This window comes from Triticum urartu, chromosome 7 (assembly GCF_003073215.2).
Source record: "Triticum urartu cultivar G1812 chromosome 7, Tu2.1, whole genome shotgun sequence".
NCBI lineage: Eukaryota > Viridiplantae > Streptophyta > Magnoliopsida > Poales > Poaceae > Triticum > Triticum urartu.
Genome location: NC_053028.1, coordinates 154372942 through 154399010, shown reverse-complemented (window position 1 = coordinate 154399010; position 26069 = coordinate 154372942).

The following is a 26069-nucleotide window of genomic DNA, read 5'->3' as shown; positions in this document are numbered from 1 at the left end:
TTGTACCGACGTGCTTCGCACATAGGTGGCCGGTGGGTGTCAGTTTCTCCAACTTTAGTTGAATCGGATTCAATGAACATGGTTCTTTCTGAAGATCAAAAAGCAATCACTATACCACGTTGTGGTTTTTGATGCATAGGTAAGAACGGTTCTTGCTAAGCCCGTAGCAGCCACGTAAAACTTGCAACAACAAAGTAGAGGACGTCTAACTTGTTTTTGAAGGGCATGTTGTGATGTGATATGGTCAAGACGTGATGAGATATAAATTGTTGTATGGGATGATCATGTTTTGTTGAAGTTATCGGCAACTGGCAGAAGCCTTATGGTTGTCTATTTATTGCATAAGATGCAAGCGCCATATAATTGCTTTACTTTATTGCTATGCGATAGCAATAGTTGCAAAAGCAATAGTTGGTGAGACGACCATATGACGACACGTTGATAGAGATCAAGATGATGGAGATCATGATGTCATGCCGGTGACGATGGAGATCATGACGGTACTTTGGAGATGGAGATCAAAGGCACAAGATGATGATGGCCATATCATGTCACATATTTTGATTGCATGTGATGTTTATCTTTTATGCATCCTATTTTGCTTAGTACGATGGTAGCATTATAAGATGAAGCCTCACTAAATTTCAAGGTACAAGTGTTCTCCCTGAGTATGCACCGTTGCGACATTTCGTCGTGCCGAGACACCACGTGATGATCGGGTGTGATAAGCTCTACGTTCACATACAACGGGTGCAAGCCAGTTTTGCACATGTAGAATACTCATGTTAATCTTGACGAGCCTAGCATATGCAGATATGGCCTCGGAACACTGAGACCGAAAGGTCGAGCATGAATCATATAGTAGATATGATCAACATAGTGATGTTCACCATTGAAAACTACTCCATCTCACGTGATGATCAGACATGGTTTAGTTGATATGGATCACATGATCACTTAGATGATTAGAGGGATGTCTATCTAAGTGGGAGTTCTTAAGTAATATGATTAATTAAACTTACATTTATCATGAACTTAGTCCTGATAGTATTTGCATATCTATGTTGTAGATCAATAGCTCGCGTATAGCTCCCTGTTTTATTTTTTGATATGTTCCTAGAGAAAAATAAGTTGAAAGATGATAGTTGCAACGATGCAGAATAGGTCCGTGATATGAGGATTATCCTCATTGCTGTACAGAAGAATTATGTCGTTGATTCACCGCTAGGTGACGGACCTATTGCAGGAGAAGATGCAGACGTTATGAACGTTTGGCAAAACTCGGTATGATGACTACTTGATAGTTTAGTGCACCATGCTTTACGTCTTAGAACCGGGACTTCAAAAACGTTTTGAACGCCACGGAACATATAAGATGTTCCAAGAGCTGAAATTTGTATTTCAGACTCACGCCCGAGTTGAGAGGTATGAGACCTCTGACAAATACTTTGCCTACAAGATGGAGGAGAATAGCTCAACCAGTGAGCATGTGCTCAGAATGTCTGAGCAGTACAATCGCTTGAATCAAGTGGGAGGTAATCTTCCATATAAGATAGTGATTGACAGAGTTCTCTAGTCACTATCACCAAGTTACTGGAACTTCGTGATAAACTATAATATGCAAGGGATGACGAAAATGATAAACTATAATCGGCGAAGGTAGAAATCAAGAAAAGCATCAAGTGTTGATGGTTGACAAGACCACTAGTTTCATGTAAAAGGGAAAGGAAAAGAAAGGGAACTTTAAGAAGAATGGCAAGCAAGTTGCCACTCCCATGGAGAAACCCAAAGGTAGACCCAAGCCTGAAACTGAGTGCCTCTACTGCAAAGAGTAGTTGGTTATTGACTAGAGATGAGTCTCAGTCAAGTCTACATAGTTCTCGAACCCGTAGGGTCTGTACGCTTACGTTCTGTGACGATTTGTATTATGAGTTATGTGATGTGATGACCAAAGTTTGTGCGGAGTCCCGGATGAGATTGGGGACATGACGAGGAGTCTCAAAATGGTTGAGACGTAAGATCAATATATTGTAAGGCTATATTCGGACATCAGAAAGGTTCCGAGTGATTCGGGTATTTTTTGGAGTACCGGAGAGTTACGGGAATTCGTATTGGGCCTTAATGGGCCATACGGGAAAGGAGAGAAAGGCCTCAAGGGTGGCCGCTCCCCTTCCCCATGGACTGGTCCGAATTGGATTAGGGAAAGGGGGCGCCCCCTTCCTTCCTTCTCCTTCTCCCTTCCCTTTTTCCTATTCCATGTGGGAGGTGGAATCCTACTAGGACTACCTATTCCTAGTAGGACTCCACACTTTGGGCGCGCCCTATGAGGGCCAGCCTCCTCCTCCCTCCATCCTTTATATACGTGGCCAGCGGAACCCCATAGACACACAAGTTGATCATTGATCTCTTAGCCGTGTGCGGTGCCCCCTCCACCATAATCCACCTCAGTCATATCGTAGCAGTGCTTAGGCGAAGCCCTGTTCCGGTAGCATCATCATCACCATCATCACCCCATCGTGCCGATGAAGCTCTCCCTCGACACTCTGCTGGATCATCAGTTCATGGGACGTCACCGAGCCGAACATGTGCAGATCGCGGAGGTCCCGTACTTTCGGTACTAGGATCGGTCGATCATGAAGACGTACGACTACATCAACCACGTTGCCGTAACGCTTCCGCTTACGGTCTACGAGGGTACGTAGACAACTGTATCCCCTCTCGTTGCTATGCATCACCATGATCTTGCGTGTGCGTAGGATTTTTTTTGAAATTACTGCGTTCCCCAACATCATGTGCGATCGGGCGAGGCATGGAAACCCAATCATTTCCATAGGTATGTACATCCCACACGGTGAATCCCAGAAATCATTTCCGTAGGTATGTACATCCCACACGGTGAATCCCAGAAATCATTTCCGTAGGTTTGTACATCCCACACGGTGAATCCTAGAAATCATTTCCGTAGGTATGTTCATCCCACACGATGAATCCCAGAAATCATTTCCCCACACTGTGAATCCTAGAAAATCATTTCTGTAGGTATGTACATCCCACACAGTTCTTTGTGTGGAAACATGTGTGCAAGGTGTCCTAACGCAAACAGTTCGCTACCGGAAGCCGTGTGTGATTGTTAGTTGATCAAACACGCCTACTTTCTAGAAACCGTGCGGGTTGTTTGAGTTCATCGCCCACGGTGTTGTCCGAGTAACCGTTTGCAATAGAAAACCCTAGTAAGCAGGGTAATTAGCCTATTATTGATAATCCATGTACTAATCAAACTGATATTTCTTATAAAACATGCTAGATATTTCATATCTAGCATGAAAGCAGCCAGGATGTCACAATCGAATTACATCAGATAGCTTCGGCACTCAGTTACGCCATTACACAACAGCACCAAGTTTCACATGCACATCAAAAACCTTTGGAAAGTAGCATCATACACGGTAAATAGACAGATGAATCTCATCTAGGAAACTGCATAAGCGGAAGACAAATATTGAGCCTTTAGTGATGTTGAATGTCTTTGGAACTTTAGGCCAGTGGCTATGGATAATTGCCCGCCCAACCTTCGTCCTCTTCAGCAAGACTTCAATATTGTACCGTGGGTGTTGAATGAATATCTTCCTCACCTCATGACCATGCAGGTGGTTTGAGAGGTAGTCATCGGTGAACTGCTTTGAAAAGTACTGAAAACAAAGCTATGCATAAATCGCTGTTGTAAATTTTGAAATGGCGCAAGGGGTAAAAACAAGGTAAAAGAGTTGGTACCATCCTATAGTTGACTGATGTCTTCTTCATTGCGCAAACAAAGATCTTGTTGTTATTCATCGCAAGTTTCTTAATCCTAACAATCTTTCTGAGTTTCTTGACTTGACTGATATTCATGGACATCTCATTTCCCCATATGCAAAATGGGTCGAATAGTGGGTCTAAGCCTCTGACAGCAGGACCTACATGTGCAAGACCAAATTGTAAGAAACCTAAATATTAGAATGATTCCTGCAACTGCACAATAATGTGCTATCTGCCAAAGGACCCTGCTTGAACAAACCTTGATGGTAAACCGCAGTGTCTCCCATTGTTTCCCTCCAACACACATAAGGAAGATCTCGATAAGGTTAACTGAGAGTTGCCATACTATCAGTAGAATATGTATTGAGTACAGCCAAATTCGATTGGTGTCACATGCATAACAGTACAAAATTGTACCCACAACAAATGAAAATCAAATTGCAGAACTAAACCAAATAGTTAAATGGACAGCAGACCAAATGAACCAAAATAGTTAACTGAGCACGACATTGCAGAATAGAAACATGTACTAGAAGATAAGATAGTTAACAAAACAAAGAATGCTTGAGAATAGTACTACGAAATGTAGCAATTGTTGGACCAAAGTGTTAACTGAACATTACATTTCAGAGGACCAAACTGTTAACTAAACGTCAGATTGCATATTAACATTACAGAGGAGAAATCACTAGAAGGCTCTTGCGGTGGCCTCGAGAAAACATCACGAACTGTATTTTAAAGTAGACAGCCGCGCGCTGGTGTCGACGGTGGCCTCAAAGACGAGGTGCTCCTCCAAGATCTGGCGGTTGACACGCATGTCAGCCATAGTGACCTCGTTCGCGCGTGTGGCCGCATGCTACTCAGCTCCATGTTATATTGCGTGTAAAATGGCTGTGGGCGGTGCTTAATTAGAGGAGGGGGCAGTGATTTCGGTGGAAGGTGACGCTCCGTCAGTCGGGGCATGTGGGACGGGAAAGAAGGAGGATGGTGTGGGTGGGGTGTGGATTACCTGATCATATGGATGAGGCCGCACAACAAGAAGAAGGGTCGACGACGAGGAGGCCGCACAGCAAGAAGAAGGGTGGCTAGCGAGGAGGCGGTGCTGCAAGAAGAAGGTTCACCCGCGAGGAGGCGGCGCTGCAAGAAGAAGGGTAGCCGGCGAGGAGGCGGCGCTGCAAGAAGAAGGGTCGTCGGCGAGGAGGCTGAGCTGCCACTAAGAGAAGTGAAGGTTTGAACTTGGAAAGCAAGGAGGAACAGTGGAAATGTGGCTTTTGGTAGGTGGGAGGGGGCGGGGAGATAGATATTTCCGCGGTGGCAAAAAAAATTCGCTTGGTGCCGCGAGAAAGTGGCGCGCAAGTGTGGTTCAAGCGGGGGCGGTGGACTGTAGATGACGAAGCTTCCTGCGTAAGCCAGACAAGACGGTGCGCCAAGATATTTTATATCGCCTCCCACACGATTCTTTCTAGTAAACTATTTGTGGTATACCTAATTTTTCATTATGTTCTGAAAGACAAAATGGTGTTACGGATGGAAAGGATGGTGTTTGAATTGCTAGAACGTACAATGAACATGCAACTAGTACATGAGTGTCGTGTTTAAATTTGGAATTATTCTGTGTTCGTTTGGCCTTTTTATACATTAATTGAGTTTCTGCGCATTTAATGTGCATAATTCAAATTTTAACTACAAGCACGTGCTCCAGTGCACCATAGTTGTTTGAAAAATCACATGTGTGCCCTTGGGTGAATTTCTAGGTCCCATGCAAGAGATGGGAGTGAAATTCAAACATTTGGGCGTCGTGGCTCGGCCGAAAAGATTGAGAAACTTGGTTTTTAATTCCTGTAATTCCAAAACACACCTGAAAATCATGAAACTTGGCGTGGTCTCATGACATGGCACGAACATGCTGCGGTCATTTTTTTGGCCGAACAGGGACAAGCTTTGGTATAAGCTTCTTGCAAACCGGAGCTTCCCTCAAGATGGCTCGTGGTTCCGAGAGGGAACTTGTCACCTCCGTGTGCGAAACGACATGCGTACACTGCCTTCTCGCGCCTTATTTTTTTACACAGCCAGATTAGACCAAATAGAAGTACTGTGCTAAATTTTGGAATTATTCCGGGCTTGTTTTGCCTTTTTTATACATTAATTGAGTTTCTGGGCATTTAGTGTGCATAATTCAAATTTGAACTACAAGCATAGGCTCTAGTGCACCAAAGTTGTTTGAAAAATCACATGTGTGTCCTTGGGTGAATTTCTAGGTCCCATGCAAGAGATTGGAGTGAAATTCAAACATATAGGCGTCGTGGCTCGACTGGAAAGATTGAGAAACTTGGTTTTTTAATTCCTATAATTCCAAAACACGCCTGAAAATCATGAAACTTGGCATGGTGTCAAGACATGGCACGAAAATGCTGTGGTATTTTTTTGGCCGAATTGGGACAAGATTTGGTGTAAGCTTCTTGCAAACCGGAGCTTCCCTCAAGAAGGCTCGTGGTTTTGAGAGGGAACGTGTCACCTCTGTGTGCGAAACGACATACGTAAACTGCCTTCTCCCGCCTTAATTTTTTTACACAGCCAGACTAGACCAAATATAAGTACCGTGCTAAATTTTGGAATTATTCCGGGCTCGTTTCGCCTTTTTTGTACATTAATTGAGTTTCTGGGCATTTAATGTGAATAATTCAAATTTTAACTACAAGCACATGCTCCAGTGCACCAAAGTTGTTTGAAAAATCACATGTGTGTCCTTGGGTGAATTTCTAGGTCCCATGCAAGAGATGGGAGTGAATTACAAACATCTAGGCGTCGTGACTCGGCGGAAAAGATTGAGAAACTTGGTTTTTTAATTCCTGTAATTCCGAAACACGCTTAAAAATCATGAAACTTGGCATGATGTCATGACATGGCACCAACATGCTTCGGTAATGTTTTTGGCCGAATTGGGACAAGCTTTGGTGTAAGCTTCTTGCAAACCGGAGCTTCCCTCAAGAAGGCTCCTGGTTCCGAGAGGGAACGTGTCACCTCCGTGTGCAAAACGACATACGTACACTGGCTTCTCCCGCCCTATTTTTTACACAGCCAGATTAGACCAAATAGAAGTACCGTGCGAAATTTTGGAATTATTTCGGGCTCGTTTTGCCTTTTTATACATTAATTGAGTTTCTGGGCATTTAATGTGCATAATTCAAATTTGAACTACAAGCACATGCTCCAGTGCCCCAAAGTTGTTTGAAAAATCACATGTGTGTCCTTGGGTGAATTTCTAGGTCCCATGCAAGAGATGGGAGTGAAATTCAAACATCTGGACATCGTGGCTCGACCGAAAAGATTGTGAAACTTGGTTTTTTAATCCCTATAATTCCAAAACATGCCTGAAAATCATGAAACTTGGCATGGTGTCATGACATGGCACCAACATGCTGCGTTATATTTTTGGCCGAATTGGGACAAGCTTTGGTGTAAGTTTCTTGCAAACTGGAGCTTCCCTCAAGAAGGCTCGTGGTTCCGAGAGGGAACATGTCACCTCCGTGTGCGAAACGACATACGTACACTGCCTTCTCCCGCCTTATTTTTTTACACAACCAGATTAGACCAAATAGAAGTACCGTGCTAAATTTTGGAATTATTCCGGGTTCGTTTGGCCTTTTTATACATTAATTGAGTTTCTGGACATTTAATATGCATAATTCAAATTTTAACTACAAGCACATGCTCCAGTGCACCAATGTTGTTTGAAAAATCACATGTGTGTCCTTGGGTGAATTTCTAGGTCCCATGCAAGAGATGGAAGTGAAATTTAAACATCTGGGCGACGTGGCTCGGCCGGAAAGATTGAGAAACTTGGTTTCTTAATTCCTGTAATTCCAAAACATGCCTGAAAATCATGAAACTTGGCATGGTCTCATGACATGGCACCAACATGTTGTGGTAATTTTTCTGTCCGGTTTGTGAAGGCCCACACATTAACAATCAACAAAGTCATTTTGGAACAAGTGCTGTCACGTTACAAATCGGAAACACAAGTATTGTTGAAACCGTGGGCGTTCGACTTACCAATTACGTGCGGCCACGCGTCCCCCTTTTTATTGGCTAGGAGGTGCCGTGCGGGGTAGCTATTTGAGTACGGGAGGCGTGTGATCAGACCCCTATGCGTGCTCATCGGGAGGAGAGCCCTTTGACCGCTACCCGCCGCGCACCTCCCTCCCAACGTCTCCATTAATGGCGCCCGAGCACCTGTTCTACGGCGTGGCCATATGTCTCACTAGACTGAGATTTAAGAGAGAAAATGAAAATCTGAAAGGAAAGTTTTGCACGGATCTTGATGTAAGATCCGACGGACCTATATAGCATCGACTGCGACTTATAGCAAGCATGATGAATATAAGGACGATGATAGTGGATAATAATTGTCTTACATATTTAGAAACATAATTAAAAAAGCCACATGCGGCAATGCCCGAAATACACAAGGGCAAAAGAAGAAGGAAGACAACGATCTGGCTCGCTGATCTCTACTTTCTTGATGCGTTGCTGCAGGCTGCGGGAACTAGTCTCCGTGGCGAGCGGCGACGAGCTCTTTCTTGTCCTGAAGATGCTGCTTGAGAGCATCCACGAATTCCTCCACCAGCCTTCTATGCTCGATGCGCAGCTTGTTATTCTCATCCATAATTTCTCGATGATGACGTCGGTCCTCTTCAACAAGGCAGTGGTATGCTCCTGCTGCTCCGCACTTCCGACGATCTTCGCCCTCAGTAGGTCACGCTCGGCCCGGAGCTTCGCATTGTCCTCATTTAGTTGCCAGATGACGTTGGTAGACTGTTCAAACGAGGCTTGCAGGTCATCCTGCAACCTCGCCCACCTGGAGATCTGATCCATCTGCCTATGGACGAGGGCACGCATGCGCCTGTAAGAGTCCTCGCCTGCCCGCGAGGCATTTTCCCAGGCAGCCACGACAAGGGAGGACATCTCTGCTGCATTCGCGGCACGGCGGGACATCTCTTCTGCTTACGCGGCGCGGCCGGACCAGTCTGCTGCATCGACGGTGCGGCGGGTCCTCCGTGCTGCTTCTGCGGCAAGGCAGGACCTCTCTGCTGCTACGGGCGTGCGGCGGGACATGTTGGCTGCTATCGCGGTGAGGCGGGACATCTCTCGTGCTCCCGCTTCCAGGCTCGCCTATCCCTGGTGGCAATCTCTCGACCCATAACTCACGCTGGCCATGGCAGACACAAGGGAACGATGATGAATGACTTGTTTGTTTTTGACTTTTTGTGGATGAGGAGTTGAGGAGGAATGTGCAGTCATCTTGGAGTAGTAGTATTTATAACCGCGTAGTAATACGCTCCTAAGTGGGAAACGGTTTACGTTTTGATCGGTGTGAACAGGTTTGCAATTTGGAATGTGACGGGACGCATGCTCAAAATTTACTGACGCTTATAAGTGCGGCACTATTCCTGGAAGGCATAACATGGGCACGCATGCCTTCTCGGCCTCGTACGTGGCATTTGCACCAAAGGGTGCACCGCAATAGGCAATGTCAGCACACGTCTTTTAATTAGAATGGGTGTGCCCGTCTAGAGCACATAGTTGATCTATCTAACTGTTTCAGTTTGTTGTGGCTAATCGCAAATAGTTCATCCATGTGAAGTGTATGCCATCAATCACAGACACTTTGATCTGGCTTACCCGTTTCTATTCTGTTGCCTAATCGCAAACAGTTAATCCTTCCGAAGCATTGCCCTGAACCACACACACCTTGATCTGGCTGACCGTTTCTTTTGTGTTGCCTAATCACAAATAGTTCATCCAAGTGAACCGTATGCTGTATATCGCACACACCTTCATCTGGCTGCCCATTTCTTTTGTGTTGCCTAATCACAAAATAGTTCATCCGAGTGAACCGTATGCTATATATCGCACACGCCTTCATCAGGCTGCCCGTTTCTTTTGTTATGCCTCATTGCAAACAGTTCATTGGACTGAACCGTATGCCCTGGATCGCACACGGAACTAAAATCTGAACCGTGTTTGATGCATCCTCCATCACAAACGTTTTCACCTTTTTTGACGGTTTTCATACAGCACCATTTGCGATTATGGCATCGCACACAGTTTCTCGAAGGGTCTTTGATTGTAGTGTCGCGTTAGCAGCATCCTGCAGTAGTGCCGAGTGACAGAAGCATAAACCCGAGTAAGGGGGTTGTTGCGTATGGGATAAAGGGGACTTGATACTTTAATGCTATGGTTGGGTTTTACCTTAATGATCTTTAGTAGTTGCGGATGCTTGCTAGAGTTCCAATCATAAGTGCATATGATCCAAGAAGAGAAAGTATGTTAGCTTATGCCTCTCCCTCATATGAAATTGCAATGACGACTACCGGTCCTGTTAACAATTGCCTAAGACAATTCCGCACACCGATCCATCATTATTCCACACTCTCTATTTATAATATTTAGTAATATATTCTAATTTTATGATAACAACACCTACTGTTATCCTCTTCATACCCACGACGTAATTTTTTTCTCGTTTCTAGTTGGAAGCAAACGTTCGGTGTACGTAGAGTCGTATCAGTGGCAGATAGGACTTGAGAGAATATTGATCTTACCTTTAGCTCCTTGTGGGTTCAACACTCCATACTTCTTCCACCATTGGGAATTGCTACGATGATTCCCTACACTTGGGAATTATCAAGGATGCCCCTTCGCTTCAACGATTGATCCACAATAGGCAGGTTGACGACTCGGTGATAACCGTTGTCTCTTCACCTAAACTGGAGACGCTGGGTGAATTCGTGTTCGTGTCTGACTCAACATCTCTTGAGGTACTGACTTTCCATGATACTGGAATAGAGCTGCACTTGTTCCAATGTTTGTTCTATTAATTTGATGATCTATGTTGTATTCTTCATGCAGAGTGAGGACTTGGTGGTAACTGCTGTGTCTGCACCTGAACTGGATGTGTGTGGTCTCACATGTCTTGCCGTATTGAGTTTTCACAATACTTCCAACTTCATTTTGTTTGAGAGGAAACATGTTTTATTTCATCCAATCTTTATTCTATAAGATTTGTGATCCATCTTCTTTTAATTTTCATGAATCGTTTGGGGGCAGTCAGTCTAACAACAATGCGGCAATCTTTCAAGACCTTGCTTATCTACATGCTTTATAAAGTGGACATCGTCATTGAATTGTTGCAATTCTTTCCAAAACTGGAGAACTTGTTTGTCGAGGTGATGATCTTTGGAAATGTGCATACTGTAGTACTTCTTCCATTTCAAAATGCTTGTCTTAAATTTGACTAGAATTGATGCACCCGTATCTACACATGATTTATTGTTGGATATATCCATATCTAGACAAGTCTATCAAACTTTTTGTGACGGAGGTCATAGAATTAATTATTTCATTTGGTTTTTTGATGGACTCTATCTCTTTCTACAGACACTAAGTATTTTCGACCTTTCATGTATATTTTAGGGACAATTGACTTGTCGTGGTGAAAAAACCAAATGGCTCGTAAGCACCAACAGTTTCTCAAACATCACGACATTTGTCTGAAGACAGTAATGCTGGAAGATTATGATCCCTCTCGGAGTAACATTGAATTTGCGACATTCTTTGTACTGAGTGCAAAGGATCTGGAGACCATCAACATTAAGTTTCTCTCCCCTCCCGCAGAGTTCACGAAAGTATTTTACAAAGAGCAACAAAGGGTTCTGAAGTGGCACAAAAAGGCTTGTCTTAGATTATCGTCAAGTTGCAGCCACATGCGTCCGGATTTATGAAACAGGAGTGTTGAATATCTGGATTTGACGGATCCATTCAGATGTGGATGCTGAAATTAGGTCTAGGTTTAGTTGTTTAGGTTTATGGAGTTATTTGTTGTTGCGATTTTTTGAGCTCGGGTTTTATGTAAACTTTATCAAACAATGATGACCCACAAGTATAGGGGATCAATTGTAGCTATTTTCGATAAGTAAGAGTGTCGAACCCAACGAGGAGCAGAAGGAAATGACAAGTGGTTTTTAGTAAGGTATTGTCTGCAAGTGCTGAAATTGTAAGTAGCGAGTTGTTTGATAACAAGATAATTTGTAACGAGCAAGTATCGATAATAGTAACAAGTATGCGGCAAGGTAGCCCAATCCTTTTGAGGCAAAGCACAGGCCAAAACGGTCTCTTATAATAAGCAAAGCGTTCTTGAGGGTACACGAGAATTTCATCTAGTCACTTTCATCATGTTGGTTTGATTTGTGTTCGCTACTTTGATAATTTGATATGTAGGTGGACCGGTGCTGTTCTTACTTGAACAAACCTCCTACTTATGATTAACCCTCCTGCAAGCATCCGCAACTACGAGAAAATTATTAAGAATAAATTCTAACCATAGCATTAAACTTTAGGATCCAATCGGTCCCTTACGGAATAGCGCATAAACTGGGGTTGAAGCTTCTGTCACTCTCGCAACCCATCATCTAATTGCTACTCCACAATGCATTCCCTTAGGCCCAAATATGGTGAAGTGTCATGTAGTCGACGTTCACATGACACCACTAAGGGAATCAAAACATACATACTATCAAAATATCAGACACATATCAAATTCACATGATTACTTGCAACATGATTTCTCCCATGACCTCAAGAACAAAGGTAACTATTCACAAATGATAAACATGCTCATGATCAGAGGGGTATTAAATACTATATTGGATCTGAACATATAATCTTCCACCAAATAAACCATATAGTAATCAACTACAAGATGTAATCAACACTACTAGTCACCCACAAGTACCAATCTATAGTTCCGGTAACAAGACTGAACACAAGAGATGAACTAGGGTTTGAGAGGAGATGGTGCTATTGAAGATGTTGATGGATATTTCCCTCCCCAAGATGGGAGAGTTGTTGGTGATGATGATGACGATGATTTCCCCCTCTGGAAGGGAAGTTCCCCCAGTGGAATCGCTCCGCCGGAGGGCAAAAGTGCTCCTGCCCAAGTTCCGCCTCGAGGCGGCGGCGCTCCGTCCTAAAAGTCTTATATTTAATTTTTCTAGGTCAAAATGACTTATATACCAAAAGATGGGCACCGGAGCTGGGCCAAGGAGGCCACAACAAACTAGGGCGCGCCTGGGGGGCCTGGCGCTCAGGTGGGTTGTGCCCACTTGGTGGCCCCCCTCTGGTGTTTATTGGCTCCAGTATTTCTTAAATAATCCATAAAATATCTCCATGAAGTTTTAGTTTATTTGGAGTTGTGTAGAATAGGTGGCCTGACGTAGCTTTTCCAGGTCCAGATTTCCAGCTACCGGAATTCTCCCTCTTGGTGTGTTCCTTGTAAATTATGAGAGAAAAGGCATTAGAATTACTCCAAAAAGCTTTATTATGGATAAAAACATTATAAATAACAGTAAGAAATCATGATGCAAAATGGACGTATCAACTCCCCCAAGCTTAGACCTCGCTTGTCCTCAAGCGAAAACTGAAATCAAAAAACATGTCCACATGCTTTGAGATAGAGGTGTCGATAAAAACAAAATACGGACATAGAAGCATCATGTTGATTATTATAATAGCAACAAAATTTAACATAGGAATTTTACCATAGAACTTGCATCATATACTTCCTATGAATAAGTAATAGTTCATCACACAATCGAAGTATGAAGCAAAAACTCTATTAGAAACCAACAAACTATGTTCTTAGTCAACTTTGCAACTACAATTCATCATCTTTTAAGGAAGAGTCACGTGTCAAAGCCTTTAGGCAAGTCCACATACTCAACCATCATATAGTCTTCTATGATTGCTAACACTCACCTCGTAGCCATGAGCAAAACGTTTCAACCGGACACATAGAAAGATAGGGGCTCATAGTTTCGCCTCCCAACATGCTCACCTCAAGGGTGATGTCAACAATAATAACTCATGCTATCTATATTCAACTGGACATATGTGCCTAGATCTTTCCTCACCACATGATGCTTGCCAAAAGAGAAAATAGAAAGGAATAGAAGGAAAACTTTAACTCTTTGCATAAAAGTAAATACATAAAAGTAAAAGATAGGCCCTTCGCAGAGGGAAGCAGAGGTTGCCATGCGCTTAATTGTTTGTATGCTCAATCCCTTAGTGCAAGAGAATGTCACGTTGTATTGCCCCTTAAGATGACAACCTTTATTATGCAGTCTATCGCTTTTATTCTTTGTCATCCAAGTTTGTACAACGCTCAATTTTCTCTTACACTAAATGATCTCACACTTTTAGAAGCAATTTTTATTGCCTTTTTGCACCGATGACAACTTACTTGAGGGATCTTGCTCAATCCCTAGGTAGGTATGGTGGACACTTGAAAAAGATTTGGGTTTAGGGGTTTTTGGATGCACAAGTAGTATCTCTACTTAGTGCGGAATTTTTGGCTAGCAAAGATAGGGGCAAGCACCACATGTTGAAGGATCTATGACAATATGACTTCTATGTGAATATAAACAAACATAAACTATTAAGTTGTCTTCCTTGTCCAATGTCAACAATTTTGGCATATAATATTTTGACGAGGGCTCACAATCACAAAAGATTTATAGGATAGTGTATTTATATGTGAATCTTCTCTAACCTTATTAATTCTTTCATGAGTTGCATCATTGACTAATGCTATGTTTGTCAATATCTAATAAAATTTCCTACGTATACTTTCCTTATGTGGTGCTATCACCTACCATAGGATTAGTATATAATCTTATTGCTTTCTTTCTTTCCTTTTATTTCTTTCCTTTCTATTTTTCTTTCTTTCTTATTTCTTTTCTTTATTTGCAACATTAAAGTAAAGAAAGCAAAAACTCAAACTAAACTTTATTATATAACTTGCACACGATTACAATGATAAACCACTAAGAAACTCTCAAAGAAGAAATGATCAAACTAAACTTTATTTCATCTAGGAAAAAGATCGAACTAACATAAGTAAAAGCAAAAAGATAGTGGGATGATACGACACCGGGGCACCTCCCCCAAGCTTGGCGGAAGCCAAGGGGAGTGCCCATACCCGATACTCTGTTCTCCTTTGGTGGTGAACAAGATGGTGGTGGCGATGACAATTGTGCCTTCAACTTTTTCATATTGTAGTGGAGGAGAGCAATCTCCTCTTTTAAATCATCAACCTCCAACTCCAGCTTCAAGATCTTTTCACATAAATCTCCTTTGCTTTTCTGCCGAAAACGAGAAGGGATAGATCGGTTATTAGACTGGTTAGCTCTCTTAGGGAGACTAGACTTCTTGAACTCCACGTGCATATCACCAGGTTGAGGTAGAGGAACATCCTCCTCCTCCGAACTTGAATCATCAATCCTCATCAAATGAGCATCCTCCTCATCATCCGTAGTTCGACCATAAGGAGATAGGTGCCCATAGGTCTTCGGGTCAACAATGAGATGTGAGACATAGCTCTCTCCGTCGGAGTCTTGGGACGACACATTTTTCAAACTGCGCAGAAAACAACAAGAAAAGAGAACAAAGGATTTCTCCGCGATACGGTGGTTAACGGGTTCGAAAAGTATATATAGATTTTTTATCTTGAAGGACAAGCATACGGAAGAAAAACGAAGTACGAGAGGTGTCCCAGGTGGGCACAACCCACCTGGGTGCGGTCTTGTGCCCACCAGGGGACGCTTCCTGGGAGTTTCTTTATTTCCAAAATTCTAAAATATTCTGAAACTGACAAATTTTTTTTGCGGATTTTTCGGAGTCCGTTTACTTACCGTATCACGTACCTCTTTATTTTCACGATTGTGGAGTGTTCCGAAAGGACTCTTTTATGTGTTCTTCCGGTAACATTGTTTGGATAATATTAATTTCAACATTAATAGGCGTACCTGAGATATAATGCTTTATTCATTGTCCATTGACAACCTTTGGGTTAGTACCTTCGGAATTATTTATTTTGATGGCACCAGACCGGTAAACCTCCTCGATGACATAGGGTTCTTCCCATTTCGAGAGGAGTTTTCCTGCAAAGAACCTGAAACGAGAGTTGTACAAAAGAACATATTCTCCGACCTTGAACTCACGCTTTTGGATTCTTTTGCCATGCCATCTTTTAGCTTTTTTCTTTAAATAACTTTGCATTTTCATAAGCTTGGGTTCTCCATTCATCTAGTGAGCTAATATCAAATAACCTCTTTTCACCAGCAAGTTTGAAGTCATAATTGAGTTCTTTAACTGCCCAAAAAGCTTTATGTTCGAACTTAAGAGGCAAATGACAAGCTTTTCCATAAACTATTTTATAAGAAGACATACCCATAGGATTTTTATATGCTGTTCTATAAGCCCAAAGTGCATCATCTAATTTTTTGGACCAATTCTTCCTGGACCTATTGACAGTCTTTTGCAAAATTAATTTTATTTCTTTATTGCTAAGTTCAACTTGACCACTAGACTGAGGATGATAGGGTGTTGCAATTCTATGGTTAACATCATACTTGGCAAGCATTTTACAGAAAGCACCATGAATAAAGGGTGAACCACCATCAGTCATTAAATATCTAGGGACTCCAAACCTTGGGAAAATAACTTCCTTAAGCATTTTAATAGAGGTGTTGTGATCAACACTGCTGGTTGGAACAACCTCTACCCATTTAGTAACATAATCAGCAGCAACCAAAATATGTGTATACCCATTAGAGGAAGGAAAAGGTCCCATGTAATCAAATCCCCAAACATCAAATGGTTCAACAACAAGTGAATAATTCATAGGCATTTCATGACGCTTACCGATATTACCTATTCTTTGACATTCATCACAAGATGAGACATACTTACGGGCATCCTTGAAGAGAGTAGGCCAATAAAATTCAGATTGCAATACCTTGTGAGCAGTTCTATGTGTGTGATATGTGGCAAACAGCCGACTCAGATGAACTGTTTGCGATGAGAAATTACAACACAGACGGTCAATGCAGTTACTTTGTGTGCGATTCTGTGTGTACAATTTTTTTTGAAAAATGCAAACTAGTTGCTTGCGGTGGCGGAGTATCGCACACGATGCGTCTGCGAGTACTCGTGTGCGATGATTAGTATGTTACACATACGTTTCCTTATGTTAACATGTGTGTGAATTTGCAATATGGACAGTTAATATGCAGATGCCTTCTGGTCATCGGGCACACGCTTAAACTCAATGAACTGTGTACGATACTAATACTTTCCATGAAAATTTATGAACTTGGGTAACAACATTTGAGTAACATATATATAGTGGTTACACTATTCGACGAAAGGAGGATCTTCGTAACACGGTTTTGACAACCATATGGTCCATATCTACATACTTAACATAGTAACAACTATCACATTTTAAGAGGCTAAGGGCCAACAACCATATGGTCCATATCTACATACTTAACATATATAGTAACAGGTAGCACATTTTAAGAGGCCGAGGGCCAACAACCATAACTATCCACTAGAAGTAGCTTGATCATGGCGACTCGACATCTCGTCAATGAAAAGGAAGAGCCCTCCCATGCCTTGGTAGATCATGAGTACAACAGTGTCTCCAATTTTCCAATATGGATGCATTGCCACGAGAAGCGAGAACTTGTTAATTTGAATGGTTCCATTTCTGCGGGAAATGCAGTACCTTGCAATCACTTTGGCGTTATTAGCAGGCACAAGTGTAATTCGACCATGCTGGGAAATCGATCCAGGAACTGCTACAGGGGGCAATTTCTGTTGACATGTAGAATAAAAAACAATTGTAACATATTGTTGAAGATATATATAGTTTATGAGCATCAACATTAAAATAAGACTTTTTACCAGTGTTTTGTGCACACAATTGGTCTTGTTCAGTGTGTGCACCATAGGTCTAATTAATCCCATCCAAAATCTAGCATTCATACACTGTGCTATCTCTGTCAGATTATCAACAAAGTTTATGACATGCTTCAAGTCCTTCCGGTGATTTTTTTGACAGAGAGAATGTAAGGGAACCCCCTACAGTATAATTGGTGCAACAAACCAAAATTGAAAGTACCATGCCTTGAACCTGGGTGGGTGGGAAGGCATCAGCCCCTTCCCACAACTAGGCTATGCCTTAGTCTGCCTTCCAGTGAAATTTGGTACGCTTAGTAACATACATATCATTCACTATGCATCCAACATATACTGCTTAAAAGGTGGAAAGGTATTATTTATTCAGAACATGGCAGAAGAATATATAGTGCGTATAAATTGGTAAATAGAATTTGTTACTGCCTAGGAATGGAGTCAGAATATGATATCACAATTGGTTGCTTAAATAGTGATCAATTGGTTGCTTAAATAGTAATATGACAGCAAGGAGAAAGTTGAAAGGACACTAACCTTGATCAGACTTTGATCGGCTGATGACGTTGGGGAAGTAAACATCCATGTTAATTAGACCAGGCTATGGTGCATGCACTAGAATTTTATTGCCAGCTTTCAGTTCATAACACTTAGACATTTTTCTCCAAAGGCCCGCATTAAAATAGGAGTGACCATCTTTATCAAGTTTTACGCTAGCCGTCATTGTAAATCCATGCTGCGTTGTCAATATGACATCCTGGGAGTCATTAGCAAAGTAAAGCCCAAGATTTCCTTCTACTCCCGTTCTTGCAAAGCAAGGGATGTACTGCTTGAAATGAAAATTAAGATCGTAAATTAGATATATTGAAATAACAGAGCAAGATGCAAATATGGGAGTAACTGATAGAACGGATCCACACACACACACACACATATATATATATATATAGATGAAAGCAAAGTACAAAAAATAGAATTAAAAATGGATATTGTAACAAAGATTTGATGCGAATATATAGATAATGTACCAATAGACGGTATATGTTCACAAATTTAGGCCATGCCGACCGTGGTAGGTTTAGATTGAACATACCGAGTGCTCCCTGAAGTCATCCGGAATGGTGAGACTGGCCATGACCACAGTTGCCCGATTTGTGCTCGCATTGTGGACACATGAATGAACACCCACAAATCAAATAGAACAAAAATGATTCCATGGAGATTTCCGCCGGTTGATTAACATCGACAGATGGACTGCGATAAGAGATGAGTGAATATTTTGCTAATTAAGTTGATTACCTTCTCCATGAGAAAAATCCCTGGCCCAATCCTGCAAAAAACCCTAGTCGATCAGAGTGTAGAATGTCAGTGTAGATAGGCGGCGGAAAGCGGTGGAGGCGAAATCCGGTGCCGTTTGGAGCATGACCTACGCCCGTTGCCAACAACCGTCGAGCTTAGGGTGCAGAGTTGCGGAGGAGTCTGCGGCGAGTGATCGGGGATGAAGTGGGCGAGGGTTTTCTTTTCCTTTTGCATGTGGGAGTGAACACACACGGTTCTTAGAGGCAACGAATATGAATTGTGTGCGATAGTAAATCGCCGAGATTGAGTGGGAATCCAAATTTCCTTTGTCCTTCATCCATGATTTTTTTCTACGATGAACATAAACCCTACTAATAACCGTGTTCAAATTTGACACTTTTCTGGGTTCATTTACAATATTTAGGGGATTATGTGCATTTTGTAGGCATTAATGCACACAATTCAAATTCAAACAATCGGTGCATGAAAGGGTGCACAAGAACGGTCTGGAAAAACCATATTCGTGGTATTTAGTAATTTCTCAAGCCTTTTACAAGGAATGGGAAGAGATTTCAATGGAATGCATGGCAATAGTCAACCACAAACGCGTCATTTACTGGGTTATCAACAATAGAACAATGAAATATGTGCTTGAAAAACATGACGGCTGGCATGGTGCCATGGTATGGCCTCACCGTGCCCTGGTTAAAAGTTGAGAAGGTTTGATTTATGCCGTCATGCACGCCCTTCATAAATCAAACCATCACCGAGGAAGTTCAATGCTTTTGAGAGGGAAATCACCAAGATTGAAGGGGAATCCTAATTTTCGTCCTAGTTTGTCATTCAGTTTTTTTCCAACGATCAACATACTGCCTCAAATGCAAGGTATTCAAATTTGACATTTTTCCGAACTCATTTACCATATTTAGGGGATTATGTGCATTTTATAGGCATTAATTATGCACATAATTCAAATTCGAACAATCTGTGCATGAAAAGGTGCACAAGAACGGTCTGGAAAACCATGCTCGTGCTATTTAGTACATTCTCATGCCTTTTACAAGGAATGGGCAGATATTTCAAGGAAATGTGTGGCAATAGTCAACCATAAACGCGTCATTTACTGGGTTAACAACTATACAAAAATGAAATACATGCTTGGAAAAACATGACGCGTGGTGTGGTGCCATGGTATGACCTCACCATGCCCTGGTAAAAATGTTGTCATGCACGCCTTTCATAAAACGAACCATCACCGAGGAAGTTTCATGGTTTCGAGGGGGAAATCACCAAGATTGAAGGGGGGGGGTCCAAATTTCCCTTTGTCCTTTGTCCACAAGTTTTTTCTATGATGAACATACAACCTGGAAATCAGGTATTCAAATTTGGCACTTTTCCGGGTTCATTTGCCATATTTAGGGGATTATGTGCATTTCCTAGGCATTAATGCACATAATTCAAGTTCAAACAATTGGTGCATGAAATGGTCCACAAGAACGGCCTGGAAAACCATGCATGCTCGTGCCATTTAGTAAATTCTCATGCCTTTTACAAGGAATAATGGATAGATATTTCGATGAAATGTGTTGCAATAGTCAGCCACAAATGTTTGTTTGTTGGGTTTTAAACTATAGAAAAAATGAAATAAATGCTTAAAAACATGACGCCTGGCATGGTGCCATGGTATGACCTCACCATGCCCTGGTAAAAATTTGAGAAGGTTTGGCTTATGTCATCATGCACGCCCTTCGTAAATCGAACCATCACCAAGGAAGTTCCATGCTTTCGAGAGGGAAATCCCCAAGATTGAAGGGGAATACAAATTTCCGTCCTAGTTTGTCATTCAATTTTTTTCCAACGATCAACATACCGCCTCAAATGCAACGTGTCCAAATTTGACATTTTCCCAGGCCCATTTACCATATTTAGGGGATTATGTGCATTTTCTAGACATTAATGGACATAATTCAAATTCGAACAATCGGTGTATGAAAAGGTGCACAAGAACAGTCTGGAAAACCATGCTCATGTTATTTAGTACAATCTCATGCCTTTTAAAAGGAATGGGAAGATATTTCAAGGAAATGTGTGGCAATAGTCAACCATAAATGCGTCGTTTACTCGGTTAACAACTATACAAAAAGTGAAACACATGGTTGGAAAACATGACGCCTGGCGTGGTGCCATGGTATGGCCTCACCATGCCCTCGTAAAAATTGGATAATGTTTTCCTTATGTCGTGTTGAGTGCCTTTCATAAATTGAACCATCACCAAGGAAGTTTCATGGTTTCGAGGGGGAAATCACCAGGATTGAAGGGGGTCCAAATTTCCTTTGTCCTTTTTCCACGAGTTTTTTCTATGATGAACATACAACTTGCAAATCACCATGTTCAAATTTGGCACTTTTCGGGGTTTTCTATGCATTTCCTAGGCATTAATGCGCATAAGTCAAGTTCAAACAATTGATGGATGAAAGGGTCCACAAGAACGGCCTAGAAAACCATGTTCGTGCCATTTAGTAAATTCTCATGCCTTTTACAAGGAATGGACAGATATTTCGATGAAATGTATGGCAATAGTCAACCATAAATGTTTGTTTGTTGGGTTTTCAACTATAGAAAAATGAAATAAATGCTTAAAAAACATGACGCCTGGCATGGTGCCATGGCATGACCTCTCCATGCCCTGGTAAAAATTTGAGAAGGTTTGGCTTATGTCGTCATGCACGCCCTTCATAAATCGAACCATCACCGAGGAAGTTCCATGCTTTTGAGAGGGAAATCCCCAAGATTGAAGGGGAATCCAAATTTTCTTCGTTCTTTGCCCTAGAGTTTTTTTCTACAACGAACATACACCCTGCAAATCATCAAATTTGGCATTTTTCCGGGCTCATTTACCATATTTAGGGGATTACGTGCATTTTCTAGGCATTTAGCGCATATAAATCCAATCCAGCTACAGGTGCACGGGTGTGATGTGAGGGACGTGGATTGTTGTTCGATCGCGATGCATCCTACGGTGCACACGCGTGATCCGCGTGGCTGGGGTTCTAGCCAATCATAATGCAACACACAATAGGCTCAGCGCACACTGTTTCCGGAAGCGACGAGATGAACCGTGTGCGATAATGAACGAGCAAAATTGTAAGGGAAGCCAATTTTCTGTTTTTGTCGTTGAGCTCTTGAATACCACCGCACTGTACGGCTGCCCGGCCCCTCCGTCCCAGAGCTGTCTCTAGGCATCGTCCATGGCACCGCGGCATACAGTAACCGGTAAGGAAGCGATGGCATCCCGCCGCGCCGCGTTCCTCGCCGCCTGCGACCGCACACATGGTAAGGAAGCGATGGCATCTCGCCGCGCCGAGTTCATCTCCGCCGGCAGCCAGACAGTTACATGGGCGGACTTTGAGGCTGCCATGGCCGAATGGGTCGTGGATCTAGAGGCGGCCAAAGCCGCACAGAAGGAGCGGAAAAGGCAGAAAGTAGTCAAGAAAAGAGAGTCCCGCCGCCGTAAGAAAAAGAGGCCGCACGCCATGGTGAGGAGAGCTTGGCGTAGATCGAAGCATGGTGGGCTGCCGCCTACAAGGCCGGGAAGGAGAATGCCGACGTCTGGCCAGCATGCCCTGATGGCAGCATGTGAGAAGTAGTTTAAGTTTGTAGTATTACAACAAATTACCAATAGTACTTTAAGTTTGTAGTATTAACGTACAATGTCGGTAAGAGCATTCTTTGAGGGCTTTGAGCGTTGATTAGCATGTGTGCTCGTGTTTTTTTGCGTTAATCATTAGAAGATCACAAAACACACAGTTTCTATGCCATACCTGTCTGTGTTTTTTTGCGTTAATGACCCATAAGTCAGTTACTTGTGCGATGTTTCCTAATAAACCAGGCATACCATTGACCGAAAAAATCAAGTACACATGTACATTTTTTTTGGACACGGGATCTGCCAACTTTCTTTTTTCTCGCACATGACTATTTAACGCGCTTCGTCTGCGTTGTGTGCTTCCGCCGCCCAAGTTTCATGTTTCGCACCGAAATTTTCATTAGGTGCACGATTTCAGAATTTATTCCTCCAACCAGATCCCCTTCCCCTCAGTACCCCCCCTCGCTCGCGCCTCCCCCTACCTCATGTCAAACCGCCGCCGCCGCAACCACAACTTTAACCACATCTACGTTCTGCTCAGATCCAGTCAGGTAACCCACCGATCTCGATCACGTCCCCAGCCTGATTGCTTAAATGGCGCCTGCCAAACAACCTCATGCCTCCAAACCCCCCGCTAGCAGCTGCTGGCAGTCCATGGCGTGATGGCCGCTGTGCGTGTTGACCCGGAGGAACACCTCGCTTCCGCCGCCATTGCCGACATGGTGCAGGCTCTGGCCCAGATGAAGTCCCCCAGTGACTACCCCCCAGGACTTAACAGGTAAGATCTGACCAGCTAAATCTTACCAATACCACTTGGAACGACTATGATTTATACGGTTGATGTATTAAGCATGTTCGTGCCTTGTTTATTTCAGTACTGCACACTGTGTGATGTTCAAATATTACTGTGTCCAGCTCAATTTCAACAATACTAGCAACAAACTTACAATACATGACTCAGGATATCACTAGAGATGCTGCCCATTTGCTATTTTTAGTGGATGCTAACCCTTCTGTACTTAACATGCCTGTCCATGTACTTACGCAGGGTCATAACGACCGATGCTTTTGTTTGCCGTCGAGGTGAGCTGCATCCCATGTCGTACAGTATTTCACATAATTTGTGCAATTGCAGTTTAACTTCTACCATTTACTGGTTGCCTGTAGGTACACATGTCAGTGGCACTGATCCACGCTTCGACCCAGAGGAACATCTCGCCTCCGCCGTCGCTGACTTTGGGCAAGCTTTGGCCAAGATGAAGTGCTCCAGCAACTACCTCTCAGGACTTACCAAGTATGTACTCTCCAGTTCATTCTTACCAATACCAGTTGCAATTAATGGCTATGTTCCGTACGGTCGATGTATTAAGCATCTTCTAGTAAACATGCCTAACACGTTTTTGCTACATTCTCTACCTTTTTATAGACATCTGGGCCATTCTTTGCTCTGGCAGCTCCTGCCTTGTGATGTTTAACTATGCCAATTGCATTTTCATCAGTACCGGTTTCAATGTCTATTAAGCCTGTTGCAATTAACAGTTGAATCCATTTTTAAATAGTTGTATTTCAATGGCTACAAACTTACAAAACATGACTTAGTATGCTATTAAGCCTGTTGCAATTAACAGTTGTATCCATTTTTTAATCTGTCCATTTGCTACCATGCTACTCTCCGCAATGAAGATATACTAGAGATGCTGCCCATTTGCTATTTTTGGTGGATGCTAACCCTGTTGTACTTAACATGCTTGTCCATGTGCTTACGCAGGGTCATAACGGCCGATGCTGTTGTTTGCCGTCGAGGTTAGCTGCATCCCATGTCTTACGGTATTTCACATCATTTGTGCAATTGCAGTTTAACTTGTACCATTTACTGGTTGCCTGTAGGTACACTTGTCAGTGGCACTGATCCACACTTCGACTCGGAGGAACAGCTCGCCTCCGCCGCTGCTGACTTTGGGCGGGCTCTGGCCAAGATGAAGTGCCCCAGTAACTACCTCTCAGGACTTACCAAGTATGTACCCACCAGTTCAATCTTACCAATAACAGTTGCAATTAATGGCTATGTCTTGTACTATCGATGTATTAAGTATGTTGTAGTAAACATGCTAACACGTTTTAGCTATTTTCCCTACCTTTTTATAGACGACTGGGCCATTATCTGCTCTGGCAGCACCTGCCCTGTGATGTTTAACTCTGCCAATTGCATTTTTATCAGTACCGGTTTCAATGGACATTAAGCCTGTTGCAATTAATAGTTGTATCCATTTTTAAAGAGTTGTATTTCAATGGCTACAAACTTACAAAACATGAATTAGGATGTTGTTAAGCCTATTGCAATTAACAGTTGTATCCATTTTTTAATCCGTCCCTTTTCTACCGTGCTACTCTTTCGAAATGAAGATATCACTACAGATGCTGCCGTTTTATTACCATTTGCTATTTTTGGTGAATGTTAACCTTGTTGTAGTTAACATTGGCTTTCCATGTACTTACACAGGTCTACAATGGGCGATGTTGTTGTTTGCCGTCGAGGTTAGCTGCATCCCATGTCTTATACACCATCTATTCCTAAATATAAGTATTTTTAGAGATTCCAATATAGACTACATAAGGAGCAAAATGAGTGAATCTAGATTCTAATCTAAACTATATCTATAATTCTATATACATCCGTATGTAGTTCATATTGAAATCTCAAAAAAAACTTGTACTTAGGAACATAGGTAGTTGTATTTTACATCATTTGTGCAATCTCAGTTTAGTTTCTAACATTTACTAGTTACTTGTAGGTACATATATGAGTGGTACTGATCCATGCTTCGATCCCTTTTGCGTATTGGGCAATGAGATATTCATGAACAAGCGTCAAGTGAGGAAACTAAGAGAGATTGTTAGGCGAAACAAATGGGTGATTGGAATTAAGCTCTTTATTTACACTTTGTCGAAGACAACAGTGAACTTTAGGATGGTAAGTAATGTGTTTCCTTTTCCCCCTGCCCACAACAAGTTACTCTATTAGACCTCAATATCTGAAATTTTTCTCTTTTCAGTGGTTTCCGAAGCTATTTACTGATGATTACCTTGCAAACTACATGACCAGAGTGGAGGTAACTAAGGTTAAAGTATATAATTCATGCTACCATGATAATGCTCTAGAAGTCTTCCTGAAGGCGGTGAAGGATGGGCGGGTGATCGTCACAAGGGGTTGGACAAAAGTGGTTCGTGCCTATGGCATGCAGGAAGGCACATTATGGGCATTCTGCTTCTTCAACACCGTCGGTAGTCAAAATTTTTTACACTGGTCTCTTCACCTTTACCGCCTTTAAATATTGTGGTTCATCATAGTTAATTGCTGCCTAATCCAGTAATTACCGAACATATTGTACTGGAAATTTTATTTATGGATTCGTTGTTGAACCATTGTGCTGAGAATTTGAATTGCACGTTTCATATTTCAAAATTTCCAATTAGAATAATAAATTATAGGCAAAAATAAAAAGAGAACAGA